Here is a 12865-nt window from a genome sequence, read left to right as displayed (position 1 = left end):
AGGGGTTCCTTCTGCTCTACAATCAGACAATCGCTCCTGGCAGGCTCAGGGATGCCGAGATTCTAACCACCGTCCTTCTGCATGCAAGGCAAATGTCCTACCTACATGCTATTTCTCCGGCCCCATAGTTTCTATATCTTAAAATGAAGGATTTTTATACACACCTAGCTGACCTCTCAGTCACCCATGCAACCATGTCTTAAAAACCCTCTCCTCCCCTCCCCCTCCACTGTGTAAGGCAGAGTGAGTTGACCTCACAGTTACCTCTCAAACCAACCAAGAGGGGGTAGGTGGGTGGGTGGGGTGGGAGGATAAATCAAAGTCTAGCTGACTAACCTCCTTCACACTGGAACTTTCCAGATGCTCAAAGCAAAGATTCAAACACCAAGACACATTTGTTCTCAAAACAGAGCTTAATGCTTCCCTGTATTTTCTTTCTTTGTTAATAGTCACAAATTAGTGTGTCTACAAAGCAACTCTGAGAGAAAAAGAAATGGTGCCAGAGTGGTGACGCAAGCAGTAGGCCGTCTGCCTTGGATGCGCTAACCTAGGACAGACCTAGGTTAGCAGGTTTGATCCCCTGCATCCCGTATGTTCCCCCAAGTCAGCAGTGATTTCTGAGCGCATAGCCAGGAGTAACCACTGAGCGTCACCGGGTGTGGCCCAAAAACCAAAAAATAAAAATAAATGGCTTTGCCACAACTCCTTACAAATGTAATCTAGTCTGATTCTTTTCTTTTCTTTTTTTTTTTTTTTTTTTTTTTTTTTTTTTTTTTTTTTTTTAGTTTTTGGGTCACACCCAGCGGTGCTCAGGGGTTACTCCTGGCTGTCTGCTCAGAAATAGCTCCTGGCAGGCACGGGGGACCATATGGGACACCGGGATTCGAACCAACCACCTTTGGTCCTGGATCGGCTGCTTGCAAGGCAAACGCCGCTGTGCTATCTCTCCGGGCCCGATTCTTTTCTTGTTATCACTTTGCTAGGCATAATTCATAAACAACCAAACAATTTCTCATCAACATTTACATAGAAGCTTTGATTATTGGTTTTTTTTTTTGTTATTTAATTTTTTATTATCTTACTGTGAAAACAGTTACAAAGTTGTGGATGATTGTGTTTCAGCCATACAATGTACCAAGACCCATCCCTTCATCAATGTACACTTCCTGCCACCAATTTCCCCACAAATTATGAAGAGTTGAATTGGAAAGATAAAGCAGGGGTTAATGCATTTGCCTTGCACACTATCAACTCTGATTTGATCACCAGCCCTCTTGGTCTCCTGAGCACTACCAGGAATGATCTTTGAGCGTAGAGCCAAGAGTAATCTCAAGCACCACCAGACATAGCCTCAAACCCCCAACTAAATAAAGTCAAATACTAACCATATCTTCTGAAGGTAGCATTGAAATAAATACGGTGGCTTGTGGAAGTTATAATGTTGGAATAATGAAGACAGGAGATGTGTCAACATATAAAAGCCTATTTTTAGTCAGAGTGTCACCAATTTACAGAAAATGCAACTTTAAAAAAGTGGAGAGAGGGGCCCGGAGAGATAGCACAGCGGCTTTCACCTTGCAAGCAGCTGATCCAATCGACCAAAGGTGGTTGGTTCGAATCCCGGTGTCCCATATGGTCCCCCGTGCCTGCCAGGAGCTATTTCTGAGCAGACAGCCAGTGGCCCAAAAACCAAAAAAAAAAAAAAAAAAAAACAGTGGAAGAGGGGGGCAGCGAGATAGCATGGAGGTAAGGCATTTCCCTTGCATGCAGAAGGACGATGGTTCGAATACCGGCATCCCATATGGTCCCCTGTGCCTGCTCTGAGCGTAGAGCCAGGAGTAACCCTTGAATGCTGCCAGGTGTGACCCCCCCCCCAAAAAAAAAGCCAAAAAAGAAAAAAAAAGTGGAAGAGAAGAAGTAAGGGTGTATGTTGAGTGATTGCACACTGAGGCACATGCTATTGGATTATTAAGAATCTGTGACTAGACCCACTCATAGAATTTTCAATGTAGTAACTGACATCTCTCTTTTGCACAGAAAATAGCTTGTTTGGATTTGTGTGTGTGTGTGTGTGTGTGTGTGTGTTTATTTTAACAACTGAAAGAATGCTAATAAATCTAGATTCTACTGCATGTCGGAAGTTGTTTAAAGTGAACTCAAATATATTTTAGCAGCATACAAGCTTGCATTTGAAAAAAGATTTTGTATGCCAGAAAAATATGAGTTTATATTTGTGCTCACATATGGCTGCCACTAAGAACCACAGAGATAATCTTGCAGAAGATTAAATGCTGTAGTGGTCAGTGGTTGGGAATATATATTTCTTTCTTACATTCTGCATATTCAAGAAGAATTTAAATAATCACTTCAGCTTCTCTAGCAATTTAGGAAATAGTCTTCTCTCAGGGGCCAGAGAGATAGCACAATGGGTAGAGTGTTTGCCTTGCACCCCATATGGTCCCCTGAGTCGGCCAGGAGTAATTTCTTTTTTTCTTTTTTTCTTTTTTTTGGTTTTTGGGCCACACCCGTTTGACGCTCAGGGGTTACTCCTGGCTATGTGCTCAGAAATCGCCCCTGGCTTGGGGGGACCATATGGGACGCCGGGGGATCGAACCGCGGTCCGTTCCTTGGCTAGTGCTTGTAAGGCAGACACCTTACCTCTAGCGCCACCTTCCCAGCCCCAGGAGTAATTTCTGAGTGCAGAGTGAGGTATAACCCCTGAGTGCTATGGGTGAGACCAAAACACCAAAAATTTTTTTGTTATATTTAATTTGAAAAACTGGTTTACAGAGCCCGAAGAGATAGCACAGCGGCATTTGCCTTGCAAGCAGCCGATCCAGGACCAAAGGTGGTTGGTTCAAATCCCGGTGTCCCATATAGTCCCCCGTGCCTGCCAGGAGCTATTTCTGAGCAGACAGCCAGGAGTAATCCCTGTGCACCACTGGGTGTGGCTCAAAAACCAAAACCAAACAAACAAACAAAAAACAAAAAAACAAAACTGGTTTACAGGGGCTGGAGAGATAGCACAGTAGTAGGGTGTTTCCCTTGCACACAGCCAACCCAGATTCCCAGCATCCCTGAGCCTGCCAGGAGCAATTTCTGAGCACAGAGCCAGGAGTAACTCCTGAGTGCTGCAGGGTTTGACAAAATAAAAATTGCTTACAAGTTATTGATAGCTGACTTTAAGGCATATTTTATCACCAATACCATCATCAATGTCAACTTCCATCATGTTAGAAATAAATTTTTAGGTGCCGGAGAGATAGCACAGCAGCGTTTGCCTTGCAAGCAGCTGATCCAGGACCTAAGGTGGTTGGTTCGGATCCTGGCATCCTATATGGTCCCCTGTGCCTACCAGGAGCTATTTCTGAGCAGGTATCCAGAAGTAACTCCTGAGCACTGCCAGGTGTGGGCCAAAAACCAAAAATCAAAAAAAAAAAAAATTTTAACCAGCAGGACCTGCCTTTTCTCGTGAATTGTGAAAACAACATTTTTAGATTTTTATTTTATTAGAGGAACATGACTTAAACAGTTTTTCATAGCTGAGTTTTAGACATTTGATACCCCAATACTGATCCCAACACTAGCATCACTTGCCCCTCCATCAGAGTGCTGAGTTTCCCTTCTCCAGGATTCCAAGGTTCTAAGTTAGAGTCCAGAATCAGGCTTCCCCCTGAGGCAAGGAACTCAGAAATCAGTCCTGATAACGTAATAGCAAAAGGGAGGTTTAGTTCTAGCTAGCTGGGAACTAGACTTCATCCAACACAGTGGATTTCTGACCAGGACCCCAAATTTAATGTTCAAGCAGCTGAAGGAGTGTTGCGCAATCTGTAGGGCGTTGGCCTTGCACATAACTGATCCAAGATGGACCTTGGTTGGATCCCTGGCATCCCATATGGTCCCCCAAGCCAGGAGCTATTTCTGAACATCACCGGATGTGGCCCAAAACAGAAAAAAAAAAAGTTCAAGCAATTTATGTAGGGTTATAGTCTTAACACTTGTTTTACATTTTGAGCAACTTGCAGCAAGCTGTTGGCTAAGGCCACCTGGTATCTATTTTAAGCCCACTTTTGGTCATAATTCTAACCTTTTATTGCTTAATTGTTTTTAGCCATTTCCTGAAACATTTTGTACTTTGTCCAGAAACCCCATTCTCTGGGTGGGGTCAGGGCTGGCATGTCCGGCTGGGGCTTTTGGCCCTCATATTGTCCCTTTCCTAAGCCTGCCACCATAATAGACACATGTTTTAGATAAACTTTTTAATTAAATCACTATAGATACAGTTATAAAGTTGTTCATGATTGACTCTCAGTCATGTCAATGCCCATCCCTTTACCAGTGCACTCTTCCCACCACCATGTCCCCAGTTTCTCCCTACCCTCAGCCCTGCCTGCCTCTATGACATTTTTCTTCTCTCTCTTCCATTTTTTCTTTTAGACACTGTGTTTTGCAATATTATTACTAGAGTATTGAGCATATTACTTTACTTCCTTTCAGCACCCAGTTCTTGTCCAGAGTGATCATTTCCACTATCATTGTCATAGTGGTCTCTTTCCTGACCTAACTGTACTCCCCTGCTATCTGTGGCAAGCTTCCTACCAGGAACTGTAGTCTTAATATAAATTAGAGTCCTAGAGTTGGTAGGGGGAGATGGAGAGGCCTTTCTGGGCTCAACCCGGATCTGAAGGTTGCAGAGTGAAGGCGGAGAGATTCAAAAAGCAGTCAGATGAAGTTCCAGGAGTCAGCCCAGTTTTATTTCACAGTTCCTTCTGCCATGCACACCTCCTCACATGGCCTCTCTACTAAACCTTTTTCTAGCAGCTACTTCTCTACTCCTTACTGGGCTCTCTCAGCCTCTCTCTCCTTTTCAGCTGCTTTTTCCAGGCTTCCTAACTGGCTTCCAGGCTGACCAACTAACTAACTCCCTTTGGTAATTCCATTGCTGCTGCTTCTTTGATAATGCTCAATTGCTAATGCTGAATCTGATGCTGAATCTCTGATGATGATGCCTCTCCTAATGATGCCTCTCCTGAAGTGGCTGGTGGAGGCTTCTTTGTTAGTGCTCTACTCGCCTAAGATCCAACCTTACCCAGTGACTTTTTCTTGGTGTGGTTCTGAGGTGAAAGTGGCAGGTAGAAAACTCACAGGCAGTCGGGCTTCAGAAGATATCAGCTTTATTCAGTGGATAAGGCTGAAGCAAAACCCCCAGAATCAGTCCCATAAAAAAGCCCCCAGCCTTCCACAGACCCTTGCTTTTATACATCAGAATCAGGTACCACCCTGAGGGTGGGAGTAGAAGGCAGGTCACACCCTAGAGTGGGGCACAGTTATTGGTTAGGGTAGGATCAGTAACATAATAATTACACCAGATCAAAGTACAACCCTAGGGTGGGAGCAAAATGCCAAGTCACACCCCTAGGGTTAGGGCACAATTATTGATTAGGATAGAATCAGTAACATTATAATCTTTGGAAATGTTTTCATATAAAACATGAACCATTCCCCTTGACCCTTTTCTCCATTGTCCTTTGTCCTTGTAATATTACCATATAACTATTTTTTTTTGTATCCTACAACTGACTTGATCACCTACCCCCTTCACAATTCTGGGAATTTGTCGACCCAGTTACCGTTTTACTGCTTTTCTGTTTCTGACATTGGTTTAAACCTGGTCATGTTAACCCTGTAAGTTTGCGCCTAAACCTTGCAAAAAATGTGATTGAGCAAATGCCAGATTGTCATGTACATTCCTAGAGCAAATCAATCTACTGTAACTTTCTATTGTTTGAGATGCTATATACAGCTTCTAAAGCTCATTGCTCGGTGGCTGGCAGTTTCTGGCTTATGCTGGATTCTAGCGCAGCCCCTGCATATGCTTGTAAGAAAATAAACCCCTCAGGAAGCTCACCACAAAGAGTGATGAGTTTAGTTAGAGAAATAACTACATTTTGAACTGTCCTAATAATGAGAATGTATGAGGGAAATGGAAAGCCTGTCTAGAGTACAGGCAGGGGTCGGGTGGGGAGGAGGGAGATTTGGGACATTGGTGATGGGAATGTTGCACTGGTGATGGGTGGTGTTCTTTACATGACTGAAACCCAAACACAATCATGTATGTAATCAAGGTGTTTAAATAAAATATAAAAAAAAGATACTGGGGCCCGGCGAGGTGGCGCTAGAGGTAAGGTGTCTGCCTTGTAAGCGCTAGCCAAGGAAAGGACCACGGTTTGATCCCCCGGCGTCCCATATGGTCCCCCCAAGCCAGGGGCAATTTCTGAGCACGTAGCCAGGAGTAACCCCTGAGCATCTAACAGGTGTGGCCTAAAAAACCAAAAAAAAAAAAAAAAAGATACTGTATGCAAATTACTATATGCTATGGTAAGAAAAAATGCAGTAGAATTTCTGTATGAAATAAAATTGAAATTAAAATTAAAAGAAAAGAAAAGAAAAGAAACCCCCTGCTTTTGCATGAGACTGTGGTCTTGGTGTCTTTGAATGGCGCATTGTTCTCCTGGACTTAACAAGGGGTCCTCAAAATTTTTAAACGGGGGGCTACTTTACTGTCCCTCAGACCATTGGAGGGTCAGACTATAGTTAAAAAAAACTGAACAAATCTCTATGCACACTGCACATATCTTATTTATTTATTTTTTTGGTTTTGGTTTTGTGGGGTTTTTTTTGGGGGGGCACACCCAGTGATCCAGTGATGCTGAGGGGTTATATGCTCAGAAATGGCTCCTGACTCAGAGGACCATATGGGACACAGGGGATCAAACCCAGGTTGTTCCTGGGTCAGCTGCATGCAAAGGCAAACTCCCTGCTGCTGTGCTCTCACTCCAGTCCCACATATCTTATTTTGAAGTAAAAAAAAAAAAAAAAAAAAAAACAGGAAAAGGTAAATTAATAAACCAAACAGTATTTCTTTCTTTCTTTTTTTTTTTTTTTTTTTTTTTTGGTTTTTGGGCCACACCCGGTGACGCTCAGGGGTTACTCCTGGCTATGCGCTCAGAATAGTCGCTCCTGGCTTGGGGGACCATATGGGACGCCGGGGGATCGAACCGCGGTCCGTCTCCTAGGCTAGCGCAGGTAAGGCAGGCACCTTACCTCGAGCGCCACCGCCCGGCCCCTCTTTCTTTCTTTCTTTCTTTCTTTCTTTCTTTCTTTCTTTCTTTCTTTCTTTCTTTCTTTCTTTCTTTCTTTCTTTCGTCCTTCCTTCCTTCCTTACTTCCTTCCTTGCTGCCGTCCTTCCAGCCTTCCTTCCTTCCTTCCTTCCTTCCTTCCTTCCTTCCTTCCTTCCTTTCTTTCTTTCTTTCTTTTTTGGTTTTTGGGTCACACCCAGCAGCGCTCAGGGGTTACTCCTGGCTCCAGGCTCAGAAATCGCTCCTGGCAGACTCGGGGGACCATACGGGATGCCGGGATTCAAACCAATGACCTTCTGCATGAAATGCAAACACCTTACCTCCATGCTATCTCTCCGGCCCCCAACTTAACAGTATTTCAATGTCTTTCCCCTGCAGTGTAACTTTCCCCTTGAGGTAAGTTTAGATAATTTAGTGTGAGAAGAGTCAAAGATAACAGCTCAGTAGGTGCTAAACCTCTTTTTCTATTCTTTTGTAATTGAGTTTTTAGCGTCCTGTGGGCCCTTTCCACAATGGCCTATCCTTGGCAATTGTGGGGGATTCCTTTCAGATGTTTTATCTGCCATTTTTTACAAAAAAATTCAAAAGTTGTTTGTTTGTTTGTTTGTTTGTTTGTTTTTGGGCCATACCCAGCATTGCTCAGGGGTTACTCCTGGCTGTCTGCTCAAAAATAGTTCCTGGCAGGCACGGGGGACCATATGGGACACCAGGATTCGAACCAACCACCTTTGGTCCTGGATAGGCTGCTTGCAAGGCAAATGCCACTGTGCTATCTCTCCGGGCCCAGAATTCAAAAGTTTTGCTGATATAGGTGGGCCCATTATCAGTTTTAATGGAATACGGAACACCCATAACTGAAAAGCATTGTAAAAGAAAACTGCAAACCGCCTTAGACTTTTGGGAAGACATAGAAATTGCCCAAATAAATCGAGAATAAGTGTCCACAACCACATGAAGATAAGGTTTCTTTGGAAATAAATCTGTTTGAGTTACATCCATTTGCCACAGTTCATTAGACTGTAAACCTCTTGGGTTTGCTTCTGCTATGTGAGTCTTTTTTGCTAATGGGGCACATATGTCGCACCTTTCTATAATTTCTCTAGCTTGCCTCCAGGGAATCTGGTAATTTACATGTAAGTGGCGGGCATTCGTGTGTAGTGCTGTATGTTCTTCTGCAGGTGACTTGAATATAGGCATTGCCAACAAATCCGCAGTTTTATTTCCTTGAGCCATTGGCCCTGGAAGACCTGAGTGGGCTCTAATATGCATGATGAAGATGGGTTCAGTTCGTTTTTGAATAAGCTGTTGTAATGTTTTTAGAATTCTGTATAATTGGGCTATGAGCATTGAGAGAGGCCGTGGCTATCACCGGACATAAATTTACCACATACAAAGAATCAGAAATGACATTCATGGCTTCAGATACATTTTCTAATAGGTAAATTAACGTTGCTAATTCAACTTTCTGTGCAGACTTATACTTGGTATCTATAGTTATTTTCATGTTTTCTCCAGTTATTCCTCCCCTTCCCCCGCTAGACCCATCAATGTAAAAAAACCTTTGCATTGGGGATAAGAGAGTCCCGAACGATTGAAGAAATAACAAACTGAGTCTTTTTCAAAAAGTTCCATGTCTTTCCTGGTGGATAATGAGAGGAAATTTCTCCTGTGATATCTGAAAGGGCCCTTTGTAAAAAATTTATTAAGAGGCAATATTGACTCAATTTCCTTTTTTGGTATAGGCAATACTAATATATCAGGGTCAAATCCTAATAAAGATATAGATCTGAGTCTTGCTTTGATAATGAGTTCTGCAATTAATTCCAAATAAGGTATCACAGACCGAGGCTGTTTGTTATGTAAATACACCCATTCCAAAGGACCTGCCTATTGCATCAATGCCCCCGTAGGGGTTTTTTTTTGTAGGGAAGATTAACAAAGAAACCTTATTTCCCGAGATGAATCTTGAGAGAAATGATTGTTGCAACCTGTTGAAGATGATGTCCAATTCATTTTTGGCCACTGTAACTAAATTTCTCGGGCTGTCTAAGGCAGGATCACCCTCCAAAGTTTTTTTTTTTGTTTTTTTTTTTCTTAATAATTTTTTTATTTTGAATTATGAGAACAAAAGATGCAAAAAAAGAGGATAAGGTAAAGTTACAGTGGAAGGACAATCACCCATAACATAATTATCAGAAGAAGTCCCCTTCCTGATATCTTAACTTTGAACTTTCACCAAAGAAAGTTAAGATAAATAAAGCAGAATCCATGTGCAATTACTTTGTCCCTCAAGTCCCCAGATTGTAGCACATTATAATATTTCTTAACAGCACACAAGGCAATCTAAAGCCATCAAATTTACGTAACTCCTTAAACATTAGAGGCATAGTATTTTTTACATTTCCATGTACAAGCATATTAGCTTAAGTTAACCTCAAATTTTAAGTGGGTGCGTTTTAAGGATTAGAGTCAAAGGAGCACAGTAAAAACGGTGTTAGAGTGGCAATTGTTGTTTGCATAGGCCCACCAAAATATGAGAGGCATGGAAAGGAATAACCTTAGCCTAAATACAAAGAGATCCTACCCCTGAAGTTTCCTGGCATAAGACCAGCTCTAGGCCTCAGGAAAGTTATCGTTCGCTCCAAGACATTGTCCATAGCGCCAACACACTTATCACACAGTCTCTGTTGTTGGTCTCATGTTTCTGTATTAAAGATTCTGGAATCTGCATGTCCTACATTGAAGTCATGATGTGGAGTGCCTTCTCGTTTCACCTCACCATGAAAGGGCAATGCAGGAAGCCCTGTCCTGTAAGCAGGTTGTTGTTGTTAAGTCTTCTCAGTGTTAAGGGAAGTCTCTTTTGAGCAGGACGATGTCTGAGCAGTGGTAGGGTCTTCCGTGGTAGAGGATTGCTTCCAGGTGATGTTATAGACAAAACCTCACCATAAAGGGGCAATATAGCAAGCCCTGTCCAGTAAGCAGGTCATTGTTCTTGTTGTCTTCTCAGTGTTAAGGGGTGTCTCTTTTGAGTAGATCGATGTCAGAGCAGCTGTAGGGTCGTCCCTGGTACAGGAATGCCTCCGGGTGATGTTATATACAACCTTGGATGTTTTGTAAATGTCTTCTGTAGATCAAGGGGTAAATGGAGAATGCCCATTCTTCTGAGGCCTGTGCCAGGTCTTTATGTCAATGTTCAGGGTGTAAGGTACATTGTACTGAGATTTATTAGATAAGAACTTATCTGTATGTATGGTGTTTTCCCATTTTAATGTGTCTATGCAAACAAGGATCAATGCCATGGGGCGTTATTGGTGCATCTGGAGGCAATAGGAACAAGACCTGCAATTTCCATGACATAGTTCAATCATAGGCATCAAACTGAGGGACAGTTCCACTAACAATCCTTACTGAACAGCTTACAAAGAATAGACAAGATGAAAAGTGAATTTTTTAAAATACATTTCTTTTTTTTTATTTTAATTATGACAACAAAGATGTAAAGAAGAGGACAGGGTAAAGTTACAGTGGAAGCCCAATCACCCATAAACAGAATTCTCGGTAGTCCCATCGATGATATCCCAGCCTTGAACTTTCAGCCAAAGAGCATTAAGAAAAACAAAACTGAACCCATGTACAATACAATTTCTTGTCCCTCAAATCCCCAGTTGTAGTACATACTATTTCTTAGCAGCACACAATATAATCTAAAGACATTATACTTATGTAGCTCCTTAAACATTGAGGGCAAAGTACATTTCTCTAGTTCCATGTACATACTAACTAGTTTAAGTTAACCTCAAAAGTTTTAGTGGCTTGTTTTTCTTAAGAATTGGAGTCAAGGAGCTGGGAAGGTGGCGCTAAAGGTAAGGTGTCTGCCTTGCAAGCGCTAGCGTAGGACGGACCACGGTTCGATCCCCTGGTGTCCCATATGGTCCCCCCAAGCCAGGGGCGATTTCTGAGTGCATAGCCAGGAGTAATCCCTGAGCGTCAAACGGGTGTGGCCCAAAAACCAAAAACCAAAAAAAAAAAAAAAAAGAATTGGAGTCAAGGGAACATAGTAAAAAATGGTATTAAAGTGATATTTGTTTGCATAGGCCCATCAAAACATAAGGGACATGGAAAGACAAATTATGGTCTAAATACAAGGAGACCCTAACCCTGAAGTTTCCTGGCACAGGACTGACTCTAGGCTCCAGGCAAACTAGTTTGTCCACTTCAAGTCATCGTCTGTAGTGGCAATACACCTCCATTCCTCACATAGTCTCTGTTGTTGGTATCATGCTTCTGTATTAAAGATCCTGGAGTCTGCATATCCCATATTGCAGTCAGGATGGTGCATAGCATCCTCTCGTTTCACCTCACACCTAAGGGGCACTAGAGAGAACCATGTCCTGTAGAGCAGGTCATTGATGTTGTCAAGTCTTCTCAGTGTAAATGGAAGTCTCTTTTTAGGGGGTCAATGTCAGACCCTTGGTAGTGTCTTTCCTGGTAGAGGACTGCTTCCAGCTGTTGCTGTAAAAGACCTTGGATGTTTCGTAGATAGCTTGCCTGGTTCCGGCGTGAATGGAGATGCCCATTCTTCTGAGGCCTGTGCCAGGTCATTATATCAATGTTCAGGGTGTAAGGTACATTGTACTGAGATTTATTAGATAAGAACTTATCTGTATGTATGGTGTTTTCCCATTTTAATGTGTCTATGCAAACAAGGATCAATGCCATGGGGCGTTATTGGTGCATCTGGAGGCAATAGGAACAAGACCTGAAATTTCCATGACATAGTTCAATCATAGGCATCAAACTGAGGGACAGTTCCACCAACAATCCTTACTGAACAGCTTACAAAGAATAGACAAGATGAAAAGTGAATAGAAACATCATGGTAGAAGAATATATAGAGAGTTACATCAGTTAAAGAAAATACCCATAAAATATTCAAAAGATATATGTGTTCAATTTGTGTCCTTCTAAATAGTTCTGGGATTTGTTAGATATACTGTATGTCTTAGGTCAGAGATTAGAACTATGTGTTACTGAAGTTAAGAAGGGTAAATCTGGGGTACTGATGGTTGGAAGGAACAAATGTTCCCCCCGCGCGGTTTGCAAAATGTAGACTGGTATGAAATTACCAGTGACAGACTGAGTATAGCTGAGCAGCTATCTGCCACCCACCAGATCAAAATCTACCCCCTAAGCTCAACCCTAGGCCAGTGTCCCGGCCCGGCCTGGGAGTGGGGAAAACCCAGGGTGCCCCGTCAGCTCCTCCGAGAAACCCACCTGGAGATCCGGAGGAATGGGGGAGAGAGGGGTCGGGTGACCCAGGTCCGGGCCCCCCTGACCCTAGGCCGGACCAAAAGGCCGCTGGCCCATGGGGGGCCTGCCAGCTGCCCGTCCGTGCCGGCTAAAAATCCTGCTCCGGGAAGGGAGAGAGACCCTCCCAAGCCCGAAACTCAGGGACAGTTTTAAACAAATTAGACAGTTCTGCATTTCGGATTCCTAGCGCAGGCCGGAGCCAATTCACACCACCTAAAAGTCTCTGAAAATCATTAAGTGTTTTGAGGTTTTCTTTTTTGATGGAGATTTTTTGTGGACGTATAGACGTTCGGTCCAAAATAAAACCCAAGTATTGATATGGTGGCATAGTCTGTATCTTTTCTAAATCTATTTTCAGTCCTGCTGTTTGCAAACAGTCAATAACATAAGAATATACTTCCTGTAGATCTGTTTCA

The sequence above is a fragment of the Suncus etruscus genome, chromosome 11, assembly GCF_024139225.1.
Source record: "Suncus etruscus isolate mSunEtr1 chromosome 11, mSunEtr1.pri.cur, whole genome shotgun sequence".
Lineage (NCBI taxonomy): Eukaryota > Metazoa > Chordata > Mammalia > Eulipotyphla > Soricidae > Suncus > Suncus etruscus.
Note: the sequence above shows the minus strand (reverse complement) of the source record.